General features: G+C 46.5%; 1 pseudogene; it reads left to right on the top strand.

The window, feature by feature from the left end:
• Positions 1-210: 210 nt before the first annotated feature.
• The window catches only part of LOC145059499 (copper-transporting ATPase PAA1, chloroplastic-like), a 29,093-nt pseudogene continuing 8,435 nt past the window's right edge, over positions 211-20,868 (top strand).

Below are 20,868 nucleotides of genomic sequence, written 5' to 3'. Positions count from 1 at the left end.
CCTCGTTGTCTCCTTCTATCCCTGCCCTTCTACTTCTCCCCTGAACATTCTTAAAAGTAACAATAAAGGTATTTGGTTTAGTGTTTTGATTTTTATTCTTCATGTGCATCTATTCCAATCAAAATCCGATTCATATTTAAGCCCTCAATAAAATAGTGAAACTGTTGCCAATTTTTCCCGCTTTGAATCTATAATCGGTTTCTTTATAAGATGGGGGATATATTGGCCGGCGACAACGAGTTACTGAAGCTTCCAATTCCTGGAAAACAAAAAATACTAATTACCAGTGCTATTCCTTCCGTTAACAATGTTCCTCACCTTGGGAATATCATCGGATGTAAGTACAGTTGCAGGTGTCAGTTGTTTAATTGTATAATTGTGATCAGTTAATACATAATTGTCAATTGGATTTCTTGTTAATACCTAGGTATGTTGAGTGCCGATGTGTTTGCTCGGTATTATCGACTGAGGGGGTATAACACTATATACATTTGCGGAACTAATGAATATGGAACGACAACTAAGACCACAGCTTCGCAAAAAATTGCACTCCCAAAGAAATATGCGATAGGTAATTACGTTTCTATGTTTCGTGTTATCTGAATTTTGTAATGAATTTTCACGTAACGATCTCAATTTGAATGTAACGTTACAAGGTTTTGAGATGCACAGTTGATTTTGGATTCTAAAATTCTAGTTCTACTATAAAAACATCGATTATTATTCTTATCGTTGTATTTTACTTTCTAGATATCATGCGATTAACATGGATGTCTATAATAGATGGTGTTATTGCAAGTCTTATTTGTGTTGAAGATCAAATAAGAGAAGATGTTGCACATGTTATTCAATCTTTGACTAGTCAAGGCATCAATGTATACTTACTTTCTGGTGACAAAAATTTCAGTTGATTGTCGCATCAGTAGTCGGGATCCCAAAACAACAGGTAATAAATATTAATAATAACAACACAATAATGTTATTCAAGTTCAAAAAAAAATATTTCATGATGATCTTATTTCTGTAGGTGTTGTATGGAGTTAAACCTGATGAGAAAAGTAAGTTTATAAGCCAATTCTAGAAGAACAACCAGAATGTTCTTACAACAGAGACAACAATCATATGTCCTGTATCTAAAGCCAAGGATTCACCAAACTGGCAGAAAGTCTTGGGAGAAGAACTTGCAAAACATTTGATAGCTTGTGGATTTAAGTCTAACCTTAGAGGTCGGTATCTTCTTCACTGTAACTTTTAAATTCATTGTGGTATTACATATTTTGTATCCCTTCAGGAATTAAGAATTAGGAATTCGTTCAAAAGTATATTCAGAATTTTATGCTTACAATGATGCTTTATACCTTTCTTGCCTTTCCCCCCTTATTTCTCTTTTGCTTGTTTTTATTTTCCCCTTTTTGTTTTTGGTCAAGTTTGAGGCTACAGGGATCCATTTGGGCTTGGTTGTCTTACAAGAATATTTACATTGTCATTAGAGTGATCTCATTAGTTTTAGTGGAAAAAAATGGATTTGTTTTCATAACTAGAACCATTACATTCAAACATTTTAACCCCAATTTTCAATTTAATTATATAGTTGAAATTTTTGACAAATGGTGGGTAACTGGTAGGGAAGGCTGAAACTGAAGGAGTGCCATCTTAATAATGCAAAGAATTCTTGTAAGAGCAACTATTTTCCTCCGTGGAATGTCCTTTTCACCTAGAATTTTTAATATTTCCAATAAGTTTCCTTCATAAGAAGATTTCAAAAATCTATCTTTGAAAAGGTAGTTCAAGTTCTAAGTCAATTTTAATTTAGTTTTTCTATCCATAGGCGAGTCTTGTTTGCAAGGAGGAAAATCTACTGCGGGAGCACCCTTACATTTTGGATGGTTTACTTAGTTAGACTTCCTCATTTTTTTTTTCATTTTATGTAGTAGAAACTAGAAAATCTCACTACTTCAAAATTACGGAAGTGCTCTCCCCAAAATCTAAGGAATTCTCACTCTCCCTCCATCTGTTTCATATGCTAATGGAATTAGCTTCTAATCCTCTATACTTAAATCCTAATTAGCATCATTTCTGCATTACATGTCTGTGATTCATTTCTTTGACAATTAAGTTGCGTTTTACTTCCATCGAGCAGACAATTGTATACCTTTTTGGCCTCAACCAAAGCTAAAAGTCTTGTGTAATATGTGAAAATGACAATTTTACCCTTGTTATCAATGGATGACATGCAATGGTTCTTTAACCATCCTTTTTTTGCCTACTATTTGCAGATTTCAAGAAAGAGAGTGCCTTCCAAGTATTTCAAAAAAAGTGGAAGAAAAGCGTAAGCAGTTAAAAGAAAGTGGCATGTTCTTAGATACCACCCTCATTATAATTTTTAATTATTTACAATAAAGAGTCATCTCTAAATGTTTTGGATTAAATATTTTTCTATTAACAGGTAGAGGACTTGCAGTATCTTGGGCTTTGTGTGCTGTATGTCTGTTTGGACATGTCTCCCATTTCATTGGAGCCAAAGCTTGGTGGATCCATGCAATGCATTCCATTGGTTTCCACTTATCTTTATATTTATTCACATTACTAGTTCCAGGATGCCAACTTATAATTGATGGTATGAAAAGTCTCATGAGGGGAAATCTAAACATGAACACATTAGTTGGTCTAGGGGCAATATCGTCATTTACCGTTAGCACATTCATAACTTTAATACCCAAACTGGTAATCACTATCACCTGTCGAAAAAAAATTAAGTCTTGACATTTCTTGAAAGCATGAATCTTGATTTATTTTTTATAGGGTTGCAAAGTGTTTGCAACACCCATAAAATTCAAGCCAAATTAAAACATTTTAATTCATTCAAAAACCATTAAGTTCATACATTTGCTTTCAAAATAGTTTAGACATCAGAGTATTTCCCAGAACCATATCACATAAATCATAAAAACATGAGGAGCGGTACGATCACGCCTTCGCCTTGCCACGATCTCCTGAAGTACCTAAAACAAAACACTGAACTGTAAGCCCAAAAGCTTAGTGAGTTACCCCCAAAATACCAACCACACATAAACATACTCATAACTTATCACAAATAGAACAACCATGCACATCGGGTCTACTGTGTGACTGGTCCGCCCGCACCGGGCCTTCAGTCCACCTGGTCCACCCTCCGATTCTAGCCATGTACATCGTGTCTACAGTGTGATTGGTCTGCCCGCACTGGGTCTTCAATCAACCTGGTCCACTTTCTGAGTCTACAGTATGACTGGTCCGCCCACACCGGGCCTTCAGTCGGCCTGGTACACTCTCTGAGCCTGGGCACGTCTGGTCCGCCCTCTTGGGGCCTTCAGCCTATCCGGACCGCTTGCTGGGCCTTCGGAATATCTGGTCTCCCTGGGTATGTTGGCCTACAGCACAAAGCAGGACCCGCCTCAACCCAACCCCCGTCAAACAACCATGTGCACCTACAACAATTAGTCACATAACAAATCCTTAACAAGACAAACAGTCTAACAGATCACATAGCATATCAACATCCTAACTAGGATTCCGACCTAACCGGTCACTAGCTTAACATTACCCTATATACCGGGTACCGACCTTAACCAGGTCACTAACATAGCATTACCCTAAATACTGGGTACCGACCTTAACTAGGTCACTAACATAACATTACCCTAAATACCGGGTACCGACCTTAACCAGGTCACTAACATAATACCATCCAAAATACCAGGATGCAGATCTAGCAAAGCAATAACATAACAAACAATACCTGGATTTCCATCCGATAAAGGGCCGACCTTGGTGCCGTAGACCCTGTCGATATAGTGTGGATAAATCACCTGCAATTGCTGACTGAAGAGATAAGACCAAGCTGTTCCGACCACCTACACGAACTTCGCCTCAGAACACTACCAAAGAACCAATTCCATAAATACCAAAATTACCAAAATACCCTTGGAAGTCAAACTAGTCAACTCTTGATCAAAGTCAAAGTCCTCAGACAAAGTCAACCTTCCTGGTTGACTTCTACTTGCCGAGTCAACCCGTCGACTCACCGAGTTCCCACACCTAGAAAACTCTCATATCACAACTTAACTCGCTGAGTCGCCCCAAGACTCGCCGAGTCCAACGATCTCTGAGTCCCATCCTGTCCAACTCACCGAGTCGCCAACCGACTCACTAATCCAAAGCTTTAACCCAAAAGATATTGGGTTCTGCGACCAGACTCGCCGAGTCCAAGAACAGACTCGCCGAGTCCAAGGCAATCTTCAACAGAATTGCCGGGTTGTTCTTCCAACTTGTTGAGTCCATGCACATGTTCATACAACTCGTCGAGTACACCCATGTGTCTCGCCGAGTCTCTCCAGTTCTCAATCCATTCAGAGGCTTTTCGAGCCATGCAGGGGCTCCAATCCATAGATCCACCCTTCTACAATCTAACCCTCACATAAAGTTGCAAACTTTACGTGAAACTAAGGAGATATAGGTCCAAAACACACTAGGGTTGGGTTTTAGACAAAGGGGCTTCACCAATAACTCTTAGACAAAAGCTTTATGACATTTTGGACCATCACTAGCCTAGATCTGAAGAAGCAACCTCAGATCTAAGCCTCTAACTCGAAATAGCTCTCAATCATACCAAAAATGCCTGAAATCTCAAATGATAATAGATCTAGATACAAAAGAGCCCAAGCAACAAATTATTACCTCCAATATATGCTCCAACTGAAGTAGATCCCGGATCTACTATAACGACCCGTCTTTGGTATGTTGCTTCCATGGTATTTATTTAGAAGTTTTCAAGAGGGACTCGGCGAGTCTATAGCCTGACTCATCGAGTAGGGACGGGATTTCAAGCACGTGTAAGTCGGTGACTCGGTGAGTCCATATTCGGGACTCGGCGAGTCCGCCTGCCAGTAAGAAACCCTAAATCCCCGGGTTTGCTCACTATTTAAGCAACATTATGTGCCCCAAACTCGCCTCCTTCACCCTCAGAGAGCTTGTGAGAAACCCTAAACCATTCCTTGTATGATCTAAGTGTTTTTGTGTGGATTCTTGAAGGATTGAAGAGGAAAAAGAAGAAAGGACCAAAAAGAGGAAGAGTAGAGCAAAGATCCAAGGCCAAAGTCAGAGTTCATTGAGGTATGTCTCGGAATTATCCTGTTTTGTGCTTAAAACCTCCATTAGAACACCTCTAAGGCTAGTTAAATGTATTTTCCAAGCTTTATAGTTGTATGGATGCCTTGTTGGGTCGAGATATCCCTAGATCTGTTCATTTAGGAGTGTTAGAGCCCTGATCTAGTGCCTTTTCGAAGTTTCTTTGCTTGAGAACCCTAGATCTAGCCTTTATTATGCTTTTTGAGCCTCTTAATCTTCATGGGTGCATATGGGCACGTAAAGATAGAACATTTACATGTTAATCGAGCTTAGGGAGCCCAGATCTATAAGTTTTATGCGCTGGATTCAAGCATAATCGAGTTTAGAGTAGCTGCATGCATGCGACTCGGCGAGTCGAGTCGCGAGTCCCCGATTTTTCCTCTTTTGAGTGATGCCGAGTGGGGACCAGTGAGTAGTAGAGTGGGCCCAGTGAGTTGGAGGTCAGACTCAGTAATGGAGGGACTCGACGAGTTGTTCATACAACTCGGCGAGTCCAAGACAATCTTCTTAGCTCAAGAACAACTCGTCGAGTTGTTCATACGACTCGGCGAGTCGGATGTAGATAGCCTGAGTTCTAGAATCGAAAGGGAACTCGTCGAGTTGATGCCATACTCGACGAGTAGCCGCGAGTAGGGTTGAGAAGTGAGAATAGAGACTCGGCGAGTTGGCAGCCCAACTCGGCGAGTCAGGTCAACTGTAGGTTGACTTTGACCGGGAGAGTTGACTTTGACCAGGGGTAAAAGAGTCATTTTACCCCAATTCAGTTATTAGTATTTGATTGAGTGTGTTTGTGTAATTGTAGCCGGGGAGATACCGGAGCAGCAACAGATAGCTTCCAGAACCATACACTCAGCAGCCAGTTCACGAGGTGAGTTTCCTTCTAGTAGGAACGAGTCTACGGCCACAATGCCGGCCCGTTTAGTTAGCAGTAGTTCCGGACTTTAGTCCGATGCAGTAGTTAGAGAGCTTGATGTCTTTGTGATTCAAGCATGTTTTGTGTTATGTGTTCTGGACTTCAGTCCGATGCAGTATATGTGTTATGTTAGCAGATACGTGTTTATGTTATGCTATGTTCAGTCAGTTCCGGATTTCGGTCCGATGCAGCTAGTTCCGGACTCCGGTCCGATGCAGGGGACAAGGTCCCAGTCAGTTCCAGACTTCAGTCCGATGCAGTCAGTTCCGGACTTCGGTCCGATGCAGTCAGTTCCGGACTTCGGTCTGATGCAGCTAGTTCCGGACTTCGGTCCGATGCAGTGGGCAAGGCCTAGTATGTGCTTTATTTGTTATTGCGTGGTATGTGGTAGTTTGGGGGAGCTCACTAAGCTTCGTGCTTACGGTTTCAGTTTTGGTTTCAGGTACTTCTGCAAATAAAGGGAAGAGCTCGGGATGATGGCATTGCACACACCACAACTTCAGTTTTTGTCCTGGGAGTTGATGCAGTTTCTTAGATATGTTTTGATACAGTTGTGACATAGTTTTTCTCACAGTATTTTAGTATGGTTTGATATACGCAACGTATGGTTTTATTATATGATACTCAGTTTTATGATTTTTGTTATATTAAAAATGAAATTTTCGGGTCGTATTTTTGGGATGTTTCAAGTTGGTATCAAAGCCTTAGTTTGAGGGATTCGGGCGCACTCCCGAGTGTGTCTGAACTCAAACTAAGGAAGTGGTAAAAGGTTTTTAAAAAGAAAAGAGTTTTCGAAAAGCCAAAAGAATTTTAAGAAAGAAAAGAACTTTGAAAAGAGAAAAAGGGTGTGGTGCATGCAATCAGCCGAGCTCAAGTAAGTACTCCCAAATTACCCATACAAGTTATGTTATGATTATCAGTATCAGTATCCGTTTTAGTTTCAGTTTCAGTTTTAGTTTCAGCTTCAATTTCAGTAGAACAGCATGCTAGAATAGGACTAAGGATCTAGGATGATGCCTTATGTGCCTGCTTTATGTGTTTCAGCTTGATAAGAATTTCATGCTAGTAATGAGTAGACAGTAGTAGGATAGCCAGTGTAGGTTATGCCTGATAGTATGAGCTTAGCATTGTATGCTAGTACAGTTTCTCGTTATGAGAATAGATTTGCTTGAGTAGTTTCCTGTGTCCGAATGCTGCTTGCTTTGTGCTTTGTAGGACTCTTGGTGATGGGAGTTAGCCGTTAGGTGAATACGACACGTCACATGTGATCAGGGTTGAATAATCTTAGAGTGTTGGATTTGGCCCTATTGCGCAGCTCTTGTTTGAGTCCAACCGTTGTAGGGACGAGTCTTTTACTCGAAGGATTATCTGAGCCTCATCACATGTGATGGTATTCAGGTGATGGCTAGTTAGCATTACAAGGAGGCCTTCGGCAGCTGAGGACTGGTTTGAGTGGAGTCAGAGATTTCCCTAGGGCAAGCCTAGGATGAGAGTAGCAGAGATCAGTAGTAGTAGTAGTGACTTGGTGGAGTCAAGGCAGTTCTTGAGGAAAGTACGGATAGATGTGGAAGGTAGTATGGGTCCATACTACTGAAAGCAGAGGATCCGTACTTGAATCAAGGAAGGCTGAGGCAAGACCAGGAAGCTAGTAGTAGTATCAATGATCCCTTGAGATATTTCAGTTTTCTGATGTTGCCATGATGTGTTTCAAAATGGTGGTTTTCCGTTAGAGGCTAGCAGACGGCAGTGTCGGTGCCGGGGAGGGATCAGGATCAGGCTCGGGGGCCGAGCTTATGGATGAGCAGACCAGAGAGTTTCTTTCTTCAGAGATTACTCGTATCATACTAGAGCAGAATCCTGTGATCTTTGATTCGATCAAGGAGGGTATCCTAGAGCTGATGGATGAGAGGTTGGGCACCTTCCGTGCCGAGGTGGCGGCCATGATGGGGTCACGCACACTTACGTTCAGGGAGTTCAGGGCATGTGGAGCTCCATATTACCACGGGGCGCGGGACCCCATAGCGAGTACTAGATGGTTAGCGGATGTGGCCAACGCTTTCCGCACGAGCAGGTGTCCCGAGGGGGACAAGGTTAGATTGGCGTCATGTCTTCTGAAGGACAGGGCACAGGATTGATGGGAAGAGGTCGGACAAACCATTGGAGATTATGCTGCGCTAGATGCCATGACCTGGGCTGATTTCTCTACCAGGTTCAGGGCGGAGTTTGCACCGGTTATTGAGGTGCACCAGTTAGCCAGAGAGTTTCAGGACCTCACCCAGACTACAGAGACCGTGGCGGAGATCACCGCCAATTTTAGGGAGAGGGCTCTTCTCGTTCCTCAGTATACAGCCGATGAGGAAATGAAGAAGGCCCGTTATCATGAGATGTTGCGGAGCGATATCCGCCAGTTTGTGAGCCGATCCAGCTGTAAAACGCTGGATGACATGACTGTTAGGGCTCGGGAAAGGGAGATTGACCTTGAGATGGAGAAGAAGAGGAAACCGGAGGAGGTTTCGGGTACAAGTAGTTCGGGAAAAAAGCCCAAGGTTTCAGATCACAGATCCAGGAGTCAGCAGAGCCACATTCGATGTAGCAAGTGTGGGAAATTGCACGATGGGGTGTGCAAGGCAGGGAGTTCCGACTGCTACAAGTGCGGTCAGACTGGGCATTTGAGCAGGGATTGTACGGCCCCTGCTACCGCCATTGCAGCATCAGATCTGATTTGCTTTCAGTGCAATCAGAGGGGACATAAAAAGTCCCAGTGTCCGAGTTTAGCTGCAGCAGGGAAGGTGGCTGCACCTGCCCCTGCTACTTTGAAGATTACAGATGGCCGGCAGGGCCGAGCCGAGGCACCAGTGGCGAAGAGTACAGCTTTTCAGATGACAACAGAGGAGGCACGAGCGACTCCTGATGTGGTGACGGGTATGTATCTTCCCTTCATCTCTATATTATTATTGATTATTGCTTATGGTTATATGTTTTGTATAGGGTCGTTCTCTGTGAACGACATTTCTGCTACAGTATTATTTGATTCGAGGGCTACCCGATCGTTTGTATCGCTAGCGCTTAGCAAGAGATTTAGTAGAGCTCCAGGGGAGTTGGATTGTCCACTAGAGGTCGAGATAGCAGATGACAGGACCGTGAGGGTCGCCAGAGTGCATAGAGGATGTTCTCTTCAGTTGTTCGACGAGCAGTTTCCGGTGGAGTTGGTCCCTATTCCCCTGCGAGTGAATAAGGTTATAGTAGGCATGGATTGGTTGAGTCGCAATGGGGCGGTGATTGATTGCGAGCTGCAGCTAGTGAGGGTTCGCACTCCCAGTGGGGGAGAGTTAGTGATTCAGGGCGAGAGGCCACAATGCGGACCAGCTTTTTGTTCGGCCGCGAGAGCGAGGCGCTATTTTCAGCAGGGTTGTGCCGGATATATAGCTTATGTTTTGGATGCCCGGGAGAAGGGTAAGGTGGCAGTAGATGATGTTTCGGTAGTGCGAGACTACCCTGATGTATTCCCAGAGGATTTGCCTGGAATGCCTCCAAAGAGACAGGTCGAGTTCGGGATTGATCTGATTCCGGGTGCGGCGCCGATAGCTAAGGCACCGTATCGGTTAGCTCCCCCTGAGATGCAGGAGTTGTCTACGCAGTTGCAGGATCTGCTAGACAAAGGTTTCATCAGACTGAGTAGTTTGCCTTGGGGAGCTCCGATTTTGTTTGTGAAGAAAAAGGACGGGTCGCACCGTATGTGTATAGATTACCGGGAGTTGAATAAGGTAAGTGTGAAGAACCGTTACCCGCTCCCAGGGATAGAGGATTTGTTTGACCAGCTTCAGGGAGCGTCTTGGTTTTCCAAGATCGATTTACGTTCTGGGTATCATCAGATGCGAGTCAGAGATGAGGATGTGCAGAAGACTACTTTCAGGACCAGGTATGGTCATTATGAGTTAGTGGTGATGCCATTTGGGCTCACCAACACTCCAGCCGCGTTCATGGACCTCATGAATCGTGTGTGCAGGCCGATGCTGGACCGGTCTGTGATAGTATTCATAGATGATATCTTGGTGTATTCCAAGACGCAGGAGCAGCACGAGGAGAACCTGAGGGAGGTGCTAGAAGTTTTGAGGAGAGAGAAACTTTTCACAAAGTTCTCCAAGTGCGAGTTCAGGTTGCATGAGGTGCAGTTCCTTGGTCACCTCGTTAACAAGAAGGGTATTTTAGTAGATCCGGCCAAGATAGAAGTCGTGATGCGGTGGGAGCTCCCGAAGTCTCCATCCGAGATTCGGAGATTCCTAGGGTTGGCAGGGTATTACCGGAGATTCATTCAGGATTTCTCCAAGATAGCAGTGCCGCTCACCTGACTGACCAAGAAGTCGGTGATGTTTCGTTGGGGGCCTGAGCAGCAGGCAACATTTGAGACCCTTAGGCGGAGGTTGTGCGAGGCTCCGATCCTTACCCTGCCAGAGGGAGTAGAGGATTTTGTAGTCTACTGTGATGCCTCGATCACAGGTATGGGAGCAATATTGATGCAGCGAGGCCATGTGATAGCTTACGCCTCGAGACAGTTGAAGCCTCACGAGGCCAACTATCCTACCCATGATTTAGAGCTGGGGGCGGTTGTGTTTGCCCTCAAGATTTGGAAACATTACCTTTATGGGGTCCGTTGTACTATCTACACGGATCACAAGAGTTTGAGGTACCTTATGGATCAGCCGAATCTAAACATGAGACAGAGGAGGTGGTTGGATGTGCTGAAGGATTATGACTGTGAAATCCTTTACCATCCAGGGAAGGCCAACGTAGTGGCCGACGCCCTAAGCCGCAAGGTGACAGCAACCCCTATCAGAGACTTATGTCTGAGGATGACAGTGACTACTCCGTTGTTGGAATGGATCAGGGAGGCTCAGGTTGAGGGCCTCAAGGAGGAGAGACAGAAGTGTGAGAGGATAGTGGGCCGAGTAGCTTCGTTTGATTATGATAGTTGGGGGTTGTTGACCCTTCATGGGAGAGTGTGGGTACCGTACTGGGGCGGAGTACGGCAGGTTTTGATGGACGAGGCTCATAAGTCTCGATTTTCTATCCACCTAGGGGCGAAGAAGATGTATAGAGATCTTCGACCCGATTACTGGTGGCCCTGCATGAAGCGGGATGTCGCCTGATATGTAGAGAGGTGCCTGACCTGCAGGAAGGTCAAGGCAGAACACAAGAGGCCTCACGGCAAGATGCAGTCGTTAGACATTCCCGTGTGGAAATGGGAGGACATCACCATGGATTTTATCACCAAGCTTCCCAGGACCGCACGTGGGGTAGATTCAATTTGGGTAATATTGGATCGGTTGACGAAGAGTGGTCATTTCATACCGATCCAGGAGAGCGTATCGGCGGAAAAGTTAGCCGATATCTATGTGCGGGAGGTAGTGGCACGTCATGGAGTGCCGGTATCGGTGGTGTCAGACCGAGACGTCCGTTTTACATCCAGATTCTGGAAGCGGTTTCACGATGAGATGGGTACTCGTCTCCATTTCAGCACCGCTTTCCACCCTCAGACGGATGGGCAGACCGAGAGGACGATTCAGACTCTTGAGGACATGCTCCGGGCATGTTTCCTAGATTTCGGTGGCAGTTTGGATACGTATCTTCCGTTAGCGGAATTTTCGTATAACAACAGTTATCATGCGAGCATTGATCGACCTCCCTTTGAGATGCTTTATGGGAGGAAGTGCAGGACCCCGATTTGTTGGGGCGAGGTCGGTCAGCGAGTCATTGGGAGCACAGAGGTGGTGCTCAAGACGACCGAGTTGATTCAGCAGGTTCGTAGTAGACTGCAGACTGCGCAGAGTCGGCAGAAGAGCTACACCGACAGGAGGCATTCATACTTGGAGTTCCGGGTGGGCGATATGGTCCTTCTGAAGGTCTCACCTTGGAAAGGGGTCATCAGGTTTCGGAAGAGGGGAAAGCTGGGCCCCAGCTTCATTGGTCCTTTTAGGGTTTTGGCCCGAGTGGGTCGGGTTGCTTATCGGTTGGATCTTCCAGCAGAGCTTAGCCAGATCCACAACACTTTCCATGTGTCTCATTTGAGGAAGTGTTTGGTGGATGAGTCAACAGTTGTTCCCTTAGAAGATATTCAGGTTGATAGCAGCCTGAATTATATTGAGAGGCCGGTCGCGATTCTGGACCGGAAGACAAAGACCTTGAGGAACAAGGTAATTAAGTTAGTGAAGGTGCAGTGGCAGCACCGGAAGGGGTCTGAGTGGACGTGGGAGGCTGAGGAGGAGATGAGAGAGCACTACCCGGAGTTATTTGCAGATTCAGCCGTAGCAGACTTCGAGGACGAAGTCTGAGTCAGGTGGGGGAGAATTGTAAGGACCCGTCTCTTGTATGTTGCTTCCATGGTATTTATTTAGAAGTTTTCAAGAGGGACTCAGCGAGTCTATAGCCCGACTCGTCGAGTAGGGATGGGATTTCGAGCACGTGTAAGTCGGCGACTCGGCGAGTCCAAATTTGGGACTCGGCGAGTCCGCCTGCCAGGAAGAAACCCTAAATCCCCGGGTTTGCTCACTATTTAAGCAATGTTATGTTCCCCAAACTCGCCTCCTTCACCCTCAGAGAGATTGTGAGAAACCCTAAACCATTCCTTGTATGATCTAAGTGTTTTTTTGTGGATTCTTGAAGGATTGAAGAGGAAAAAGAAGAAAGGACCAAAAAGAGGAAGAGTAGAGCAAAGATCCAAGGCCAAAGTCAGAGTTCATTGAGGTATGTCTCGGAATTATCCTGTTTTGTGCTTAAAACCTCCATTAGAACACCTCTAAGGCTAGTTAAATGTATTTTCCAAGCTTTATAGTTGTATGGATGCCTTGTTGGGTCGAGATATCCCTAGATCTGTTCATTTAGGAGTGTTAGAGCCCTGATCTAGTGCCTTTTCGAAGTTTCTTTGCTTTAGAACCCTAGATCTAGCCTTTATTATGCTTTTTGAGCCTCTTAATCTTCATGGGTGCATATGGGCACGTAAAGATAGAACCTTTACGTGTTAATCGAGCTTAGGGAGTCCAGATCTATAAGTTTTATGCGCTGGATTCAAGTAGAATCGAGTTTAGAGTAGCTGCATGCATGTGACTCGGCGAGTCGAGTCGCGAGTCCCCGATTTTTCCTCTTTTGAGTGATGCCGAGTGGGGACCAGTGAGTAGTAGAGTGGAATCAGTGAGTTGGAGGTCAGACTCAGTAATGGAGGGACTCGACGAGTTGTTCATACAACTCGGCGAGTCCAAGACAATCTTCTTAGCTCAAGAACAACTCGTCTAGTTGTTCATACGACTCGGCAAGTCGGATGCAGATAGCCTGAGTTCTAGAATCGAAAGGGAACTCGTCGAGTTGATGCCATACTCGACGAGTAGCCGCGAGTAGGGTTGAGAAGTGAGAATAGAGACTCGGCGAGTTGGCGGCCCAACTCGGCGAGTCAGGTCAACTGTAGGTTGACTTTGACTGGGAGAGTTGACTCTGACCAGGGGGTAAAAGAATCATTTTATTCCAATTCAGTTATTAGTATTTGATTGAGTGTGTTTATGGAATTGTAGCCCGGGAGATACCGGAGCAGCAGCAGATAGCTTCCAGAACCATACACTTAGCAGCCAGTTCACGAGGTGAGTTTCCTTCCAATAGGAACGGGTCTACGGCCACAATGTCGGCCCGTTTAGTTAGCAGTAGTTCCGGACTTCAGTCTGATGCAGTAGTTAGAGTGCTTGATATCTATGTGATTCAAGCATGTTTTGTGTTATGTGTTTTGGACTTCAGTTCGATGCAATATATGTGTTATGTTAGCAGATACGTGTTTATGTTATGCTATGTTCAGTCAGTTCCGGATTTCGGTCCGATGCAGCTAGTTCCGGACTTCGGTCCGATGCAGTGGGCAAGGCCCAGTATGTGCTTTATTTGTTATTGCGCAGCTCTTGTTTGAGTCCAACCGTTGTAGGGACGAGTCTTTTACTCGAAGGATTATCTGATCCTCATCACATGTGATGGTATTCAGGTGATGGCTAGTTAGCATTACAAGGAGGCCTTCGGCAGTTGAGGACTGGTTTGAGTGGAGTCAGAGATTTCCCTAGGGCAAGCCTAGGATGAGAGTAGCAGAGATCAGTAGTAGTAGTAGTGACTTGGTGGAGTCAAGGCAGTTCTTGAGGAAAGTACGGATAGATGTGGAAGGTAGTATGGGCCCATACTACTGAAAGCAGAGGATCCGTACTTGAATCAAGGAAGGCTGAGGCAAGACCAGGAAGCTAGTAGTAGTATCAATGATCCCTTGAGATATTTCAGTTTTCTGATGTTGCCATGATGTGTTTCAAAATGGTGGTTTTGCGTTAGAGGCTAGCAGACGGCAATGTCGGTGCCGGGGAGGGATCAGGATCAGGCTCGGGGGCCGAGCGTATGGATGAGCAGACCACAAAGTTTCTTTCTTCAGAGACTACTCGTATCATACTGGAGCAGACTCCTGTGATCTTCGATTCGATCAAGGAGGGTATCCTAGAGCTGATGGATGAGAGGTTGGGCACCTTCCGTGCCGATGTGGCGGCCATGATGGGGTCGCGCACACTTACGTTCAGGGAGTTCAGGGCATGTGGATCTCCATATTACCACAGGGCGCGGGACCCCATAGCGAGTACTAGATGGTTGGCGGATGTGGCCAACGCTTTTCGCACGAGCAGGTGTCCCGAGGGGGACAAGGTTAGATTGGCGTCCTGTCTTCTGAAGGACAGCGCACAGGATTGGTGGGAAGAGGTCGGACAAACCATTGGAGATTATGCTGCGCTAGATGCCATGACCTGGGCTGATTTCTCTACCAGGTTCAGGGCGGAGTTTGCACCGGTTATTGAGGTGCACCAGTTAGCCAGAGAGTTTCAGGACCTCACCCAGACTATAGAGACCGTGGCGGAGATCACCGCCAAGTTTAGGGAGAGGGCTCTTCTCGTTCCTCAGTATACAGCCGATGAGGAAATGAAGAAGGCCCGTTATCATGAGATGTTGCGGAGCGATATCCGCCAGTTTGTGAGCCGGTCCAGCTGTAAAACGCTGGATGACATGACTGTTAGGGCTCGGGAGAGGGAGATTGACCTTGAGATGGAGAAGAAGAGGAAACCGGAGGAGGTTTCGGGTACAAGTAGTTTGGGAAAAAAGCCCAAGGTTTCAGATCACAGATCCAGGAGTCAGCAGAGCCACGGTCGATGTGGCAAGTATGGGAGATTGCACGATGGGGTGTGCAAGGCAGGGAGTTCCGGCTGCTACAAGTGCGGTCGGACTGGGCATTTGAGCAGGGATTGTACGGCCCCTGCTACCGCCATTGCAGCATCAGATCTGATTTGCTTTCAGTGCAATCAGAGGGGACATTAAAAGTCCCAGTGTCCGAGTTTAGCTGCAGCAGGGAAGGTGGCTGCACCTGCCCCTGCTACTTTGAGGATTACAGATGGCCGGCAGGGCCGAGCCGAGGCGCCAGTGGCGAAGAGTAGAGCTTTTCAGATGACAACAGAGGAGGCACGAGCGACTCCTGATGTGGTGACAGGTATGTATCTTCCCTTCATCTCTATATTATTATTGATTATTGCTTATGGTTATATGTTTTGTATAGGGTCGTTCTCTGTGAACGACATTTCTGCTACAGTATTATTTGATTCGAGGGCTACCCGATCGTTTGTATCGCTAGCGCTTAGCAAGAGATTTAGTAGAGCTCCAGGGGAGTTGGATTGTCCACTAGAGGTCGAGATAGCAGATGACAGGACCGTGAGGGTCGCCAGAGTGCATAGAGGATGTTCTCTTCAGTTGTTCGACGAGCATTTTCCGGTGGAGTTGGTCCCTATTCCCCTGCGAGGGAATAAGGTTATAGTAGGCATGGATTGGTTGAGTCGCAATGGGGCGGTGATTGATTGCGAGCTGCAGCTAGTGAGGGTTCGCACTCCCAGTGGGGGAGAGTTAGTGATTCAGGGCGAGAGGCCACAATGCGGACCAGCTTTTTGTTCGGCCGCGAGAGCGAGGCGCTATTTTCAGCAGGGTTGTGCCGGATATATAGCTTATGTTTTGGATGCCCGGGAGAAGGGTAAGGTGGCAGTAGATGATGTTTCGGTAGTGCGAGACTACCCTGATGTATTCCCAGAGGATTTGCCTGGAATGCCTCCAGAGAGACAGGTCGAGTTCGGGATTGATCTGATTCCGGGTGCGGCGCCGATAGCTAAGGCACCGTATCGGTTAGCTCCCCCTGAGATGCAGGAGTTGTCTACGCAGTTGCAGGATCTGCTAGACAAAGGTTTCATCAGACCAAGTAGTTCGCCTTGGGGAGCTCCGATTTTGTTTGTGAAGAAAAAGGACGGGTCGCACCGTATGTGTATAGATTACCGGGAGTTGAATAAGGTAAGTGTGAAGAACCGTTACCCGCTCCCGAGGATAGAGGATTTGTTTGACCAGCTTCAGGGAGCGTCTTGGTTTTCCAAGATCGATTTACGTTCCGGGTATCATCAGATGCGAGTCAGAGATGAGGATGTGCAGAAGACTACTTTCAGGACCAGGTATGGTCATTATGAGTTAGTGGTGATGCCATTTGGGCTCACCAACACTCCAGCCGCGTTCATGGACCTCATGAATAGTGTGTGCAGGCCGATGCTGGACCGGTCTGTGATAGTATTCATAGATGATATCTTGGTGTATTCCAAGACGCAGGAGCAGCACGAGGAGAACCTGAGGGAGGTGCTAGAAGTTTTGAGGAGGGAGAAACTTTTCACAAAGTTCTCCAAGTGCGAGTTCAGGTTGCATGAGGTGCAGTTCCTTGGTCACCTCGTTAACAAGAAGGGTATTTTAGTAGATCCGGCCAAGATAGAGGTCGTGATGCGGTGGGAGCTCCCGAAGTCTCCATCCGAGATTCGGAGATTCCTAGGGTTGGCAGGGTATTACCGGAGATTCATTCAGGATTTCTCCAAGATAGCAGTGCCGCTCACCTAACTGACCAAGAAGTCGGTGGTGTTTCGTTGGGTGCCTGAGCAGCAGGCAACATTTGAGACCCTTAGGCGGAGGTTGTGCGAGGCTCCGATCCTTACCCTGCCAGAGGGAGTAGAGGATTTTGTAGTCTACTGTGATGCCTCGATCACAGGTATGGGAGCAATATTTATGCAGCGAGGCCATGTGATAGCTTACGCCTCGAGACAGTTGAAGCCTCACGAGGCCAACTATCCTACCCATGATTTAGAGCTGGGGGCGGTTGTGTTTGCCCTCAAGATTTGGAAACATTACCTTTATGGGGTCCGTTGTACCATCTACACGGATCACAAGAGTTTGAGATACCTTATGGATCAGCCGAATCTAAACATGAGACAGAGGAGGTGGTTGGATGTGCTGAAGGATTATGACTGTGAAATCCTTTACCATCCAGGGAAGGCCAACGTAGTGGCCGACGCCCTAAGCCGCAAGGTGACAGCAACCCCTATCAGAGACTTATGTCTGAGGATGACAGTGACTACTCCGTTGTTGGAACGGATCAGGGAGGCTCAGGTTGAGGGCCTCAAGGAGGAGAGACAGAAGTGTGAGAGGATAGTGGGCCGAGTAGCTTCGTTTGATTATGATAGTTGGGGGTTGTTGACCCTTCATGGGAGAGTGTGGGTACCGTACTGGGGCGGAGTACGGCAGGTTTTGATGGACGAGGCTCATAAGTCTCGATTTTCTATCCACCCAGGGGCGAAGAAGATGTATAGAGATCTTCGACCCGATTACTGGTGGCCCTGCATGAAGCGGGATGTCGCCTGATATGTAGAGAGGTGCCTGACCTGCAGGAAGGTCAAGGCAGAACACAAGAGGCCTCACGGCAAGATGCAGTCGTTAGACATTCCCGTGTGGAAATGGGAGGACATCACCATGGATTTTATCACCAAGCTTCCCAGGACCGCACGTGGGGTAGATTCAATTTGGGTAATATTGGATCGGTTGACGAAGAGTGGTCATTTCATACCGATCCAGGAGAGCGTATCGGCGGAAAAGTTAGCCGATATCTATGTGCGGGAGGTAGTGGCACGTCATGGAGTGCCGGTATCGGTGGTGTCAGACCGAGACGTCCGTTTTACATCCAGATTCTGGAAGCGGTTTCACGATGAGATGGGTACTCGTCTCCATTTCAGCACCGCTTTCCACCCTCAGACGGATGGGCAGACCGAGAGGACGATTCAGACTCTTGAGGACATGCTCCGGGCATGTGTCCTAGATTTCGGTGGCAGTTTGGATACGTATCTTCCGTTAGCGGAATTTTCGTATAACAACAATTATCATGCGAGCATTGATCGACCTCCCTTTGAGATGCTTTATGGGAGGAAGTGCAGGACCCCGATTTGTTGGGGCGAGGTCGGTCAGCGAGTCATTGGGAGCACAGAGGTGGTGCTCAAGACGACCGAGTTGATTCAGCAGGTTCGTAGTAGACTGCAGACTGCGCAGAGTCGGCAGAAGAGCTACACCGACAGGAGGCATTCATACTTGGAGTTCCGGGTGGGCGATATGGTCCTTCTGAAGGTCTCACCTTGGAAAGGGGTCATCAGGTTTCGGAAGAGGGGAAAGCTGGGCCCCAGCTTCATTGGTCCTTTTAGGGTTTTGGCCCGAGTGGGTCGGGTTGCTTATCGGTTGTATCTTCCAGCAGAGCTTAGCCAGATCCACAACACTTTCCATGTGTCTCATTTGAGGAAGTGTTTGGTGGATGAGTCAGCAGTTGTTCCCTTAGAAGATATTCAGGTTGATAGCAGCCTGAATTATATTGAGAGGCCGGTCGCGATTCTGGACCGGAAGACAAAGACCTTGAGGAACAAGGTAATTAAGTTAGTGAAGGTGCAGTGGCAGCACCGGAAGGGGTCTGAGTGGACGTGGGAGGCTGAGGAGGAGATGAGAGAGCACTACCCGGAGTTATTTGCAGATTCAGCCGTAGCAGACTTCGAGGACGAAGTCTGAGTCAGGTGGGGGAGAATTGTAAGGACCTGTCTCTTGTATGTTGCTTCCATGGTATTTATTTAGAAGTTTTCAAGAGGGACTCAGCGAGTCTATAGCCCGACTCGTCGAGTAGGGATGGGATTTCGAGCACGTGTAAGTCGGCGACTCGGCGAGTCCAAATTTGGGACTCGGCGAGTCCGCCTGCCAGGAAGAAACCCTAAATCCCCGGGTTTTCTCACTATTTAAGCAATGTTATGTTCCCCAAACTCGCCTCCTTCACCCTCAGAGAGCTTGTGAGAAACCCTAAACCATTCCTTGTATGATCTAAGTGTTTTTTTGTGGATTCTTGAAGGATTGAAGAGGAAAAAGAAGAAAGGACCAAAAAGAGGAAGAGTAGAGCAAAGATCCAAGGCCAAAGTCAGAGTTCATTGAGGTATGTCTCGGAATTATCCTGTTTTGTGCTTAAAACCTCCATTAGAACACCTCTAAGGCTAGTTAAATGTATTTTCCAAGCTTTATAGTTGTATGGATGCCTTGTTGGGTCGAGATATCCCTAGATCTGTTCATTTAGGAGTGTTAGAGCCCTGATCTAGTGCCTTTTCGAAGTTTCTTTGCTTTAGAACCCTAGATCTAGCCTTTATTATGCTTTTTGAGCCTCTTAATCTTCATGGGTGCATATGGGCACGTAAAGATAGAACCTTTACGTGTTAATCGAGCTTAGGGAGTCCAGATCTATAAGTTTTATGCGCTGGATTCAAGCAGAATCGAGTTTAGAGTAGCTGCATGCATGTGACTCGGCGAGTCGAGTCGCGAGTCCCCGATTTTTCCTCTTTTGAGTGATGCCGAGTGGGGACCAGTGAGTAGTAGAGTGGAATCAGTGAGTTGGAGGTCAGACTCAGTAATGGAGGGACTCGACGAGTTGTTCATACAACTCGGCGAGTCCAAGACAATCTTCTTAGCTCAAGAACAACTCGTCGAGTTGTTCATACGACTCGGCAAGTCGGATGCAGATAGCCTGAGTTCTAGAATCGAAAGGGAACTCGTCGAGTTGATGCCATACTCGACGAGTAGCCGCGAGTAGGGTTGAGAAGTGAGAATAGAGACTCGGCGAGTTGGCGGCCCAACTCGGCGAGTCAGGTCAACTGTAGGTTGACTTTGACTGGGAGAGTTGACTCTGACCAGGGGGTAAAAGAATCATTTTATTCCAATTCAGTTATTAGTATTTGATTGAGTGTGTTTATGGAATTGTAGCCCGGGAGATACCGGAGCAGCAGCAGATAGCTTCCAGAACCATACACTTAGCAGCCAGTTCACGAGGTGAGTTTCCTTCCAATAGGAACGGGTCTACGGCCACAATGTCGGCCCGTTTAGTTAGCAGTAGTTCCGGACTTCAGTCTGATGCAGTAGTTAGAGTGCTTGATATCTATGTGATTCAAGCATGTTTTGTGTTATGTGTTTTGGACTTCAGTTCGATGCAATATATGTGTTATGTTAGCAGATACGTGTTTATGTTATACTATGTTCAGTCAGTTCCGGATTTCGGTCCGATGCAGCTAGTTCCGGACTTCGGTCCGATGCAGTGGGCAAGGCCCAGTATGTGCTTTATTTGTTATTGCGCAGCTCTTGTTTGAGTCCAACCGTTGTAGGGACGAGTCTTTTACTCGAAGGATTATCTGATCCTCATCACATGTGATGGTATTCAGGTGATGGCTAGTTAGCATTACAAGGAGGCCTTCGGCAGTTGAGGATTGGTTTGAGTGGAGTCAGAGATTTCCCTAGGGCAAGCCTAGGATGAGAGTAGCAGAGATCAGTAGTAGTAGTAGTGACTTGGTGGAGTCAAGGCAGTTCTTGAGGAAAGTACGGATAGA

Source organism: Lactuca serriola, chromosome 6 (assembly GCF_051521515.1).
Source record: "Lactuca serriola cultivar US96UC23 chromosome 6, Lser_US96UC23_V15, whole genome shotgun sequence".
NCBI lineage: Eukaryota > Viridiplantae > Streptophyta > Magnoliopsida > Asterales > Asteraceae > Lactuca > Lactuca serriola.
Note: the sequence above shows the minus strand (reverse complement) of the source record. Positions and strands in the feature narration are given on the sequence as shown.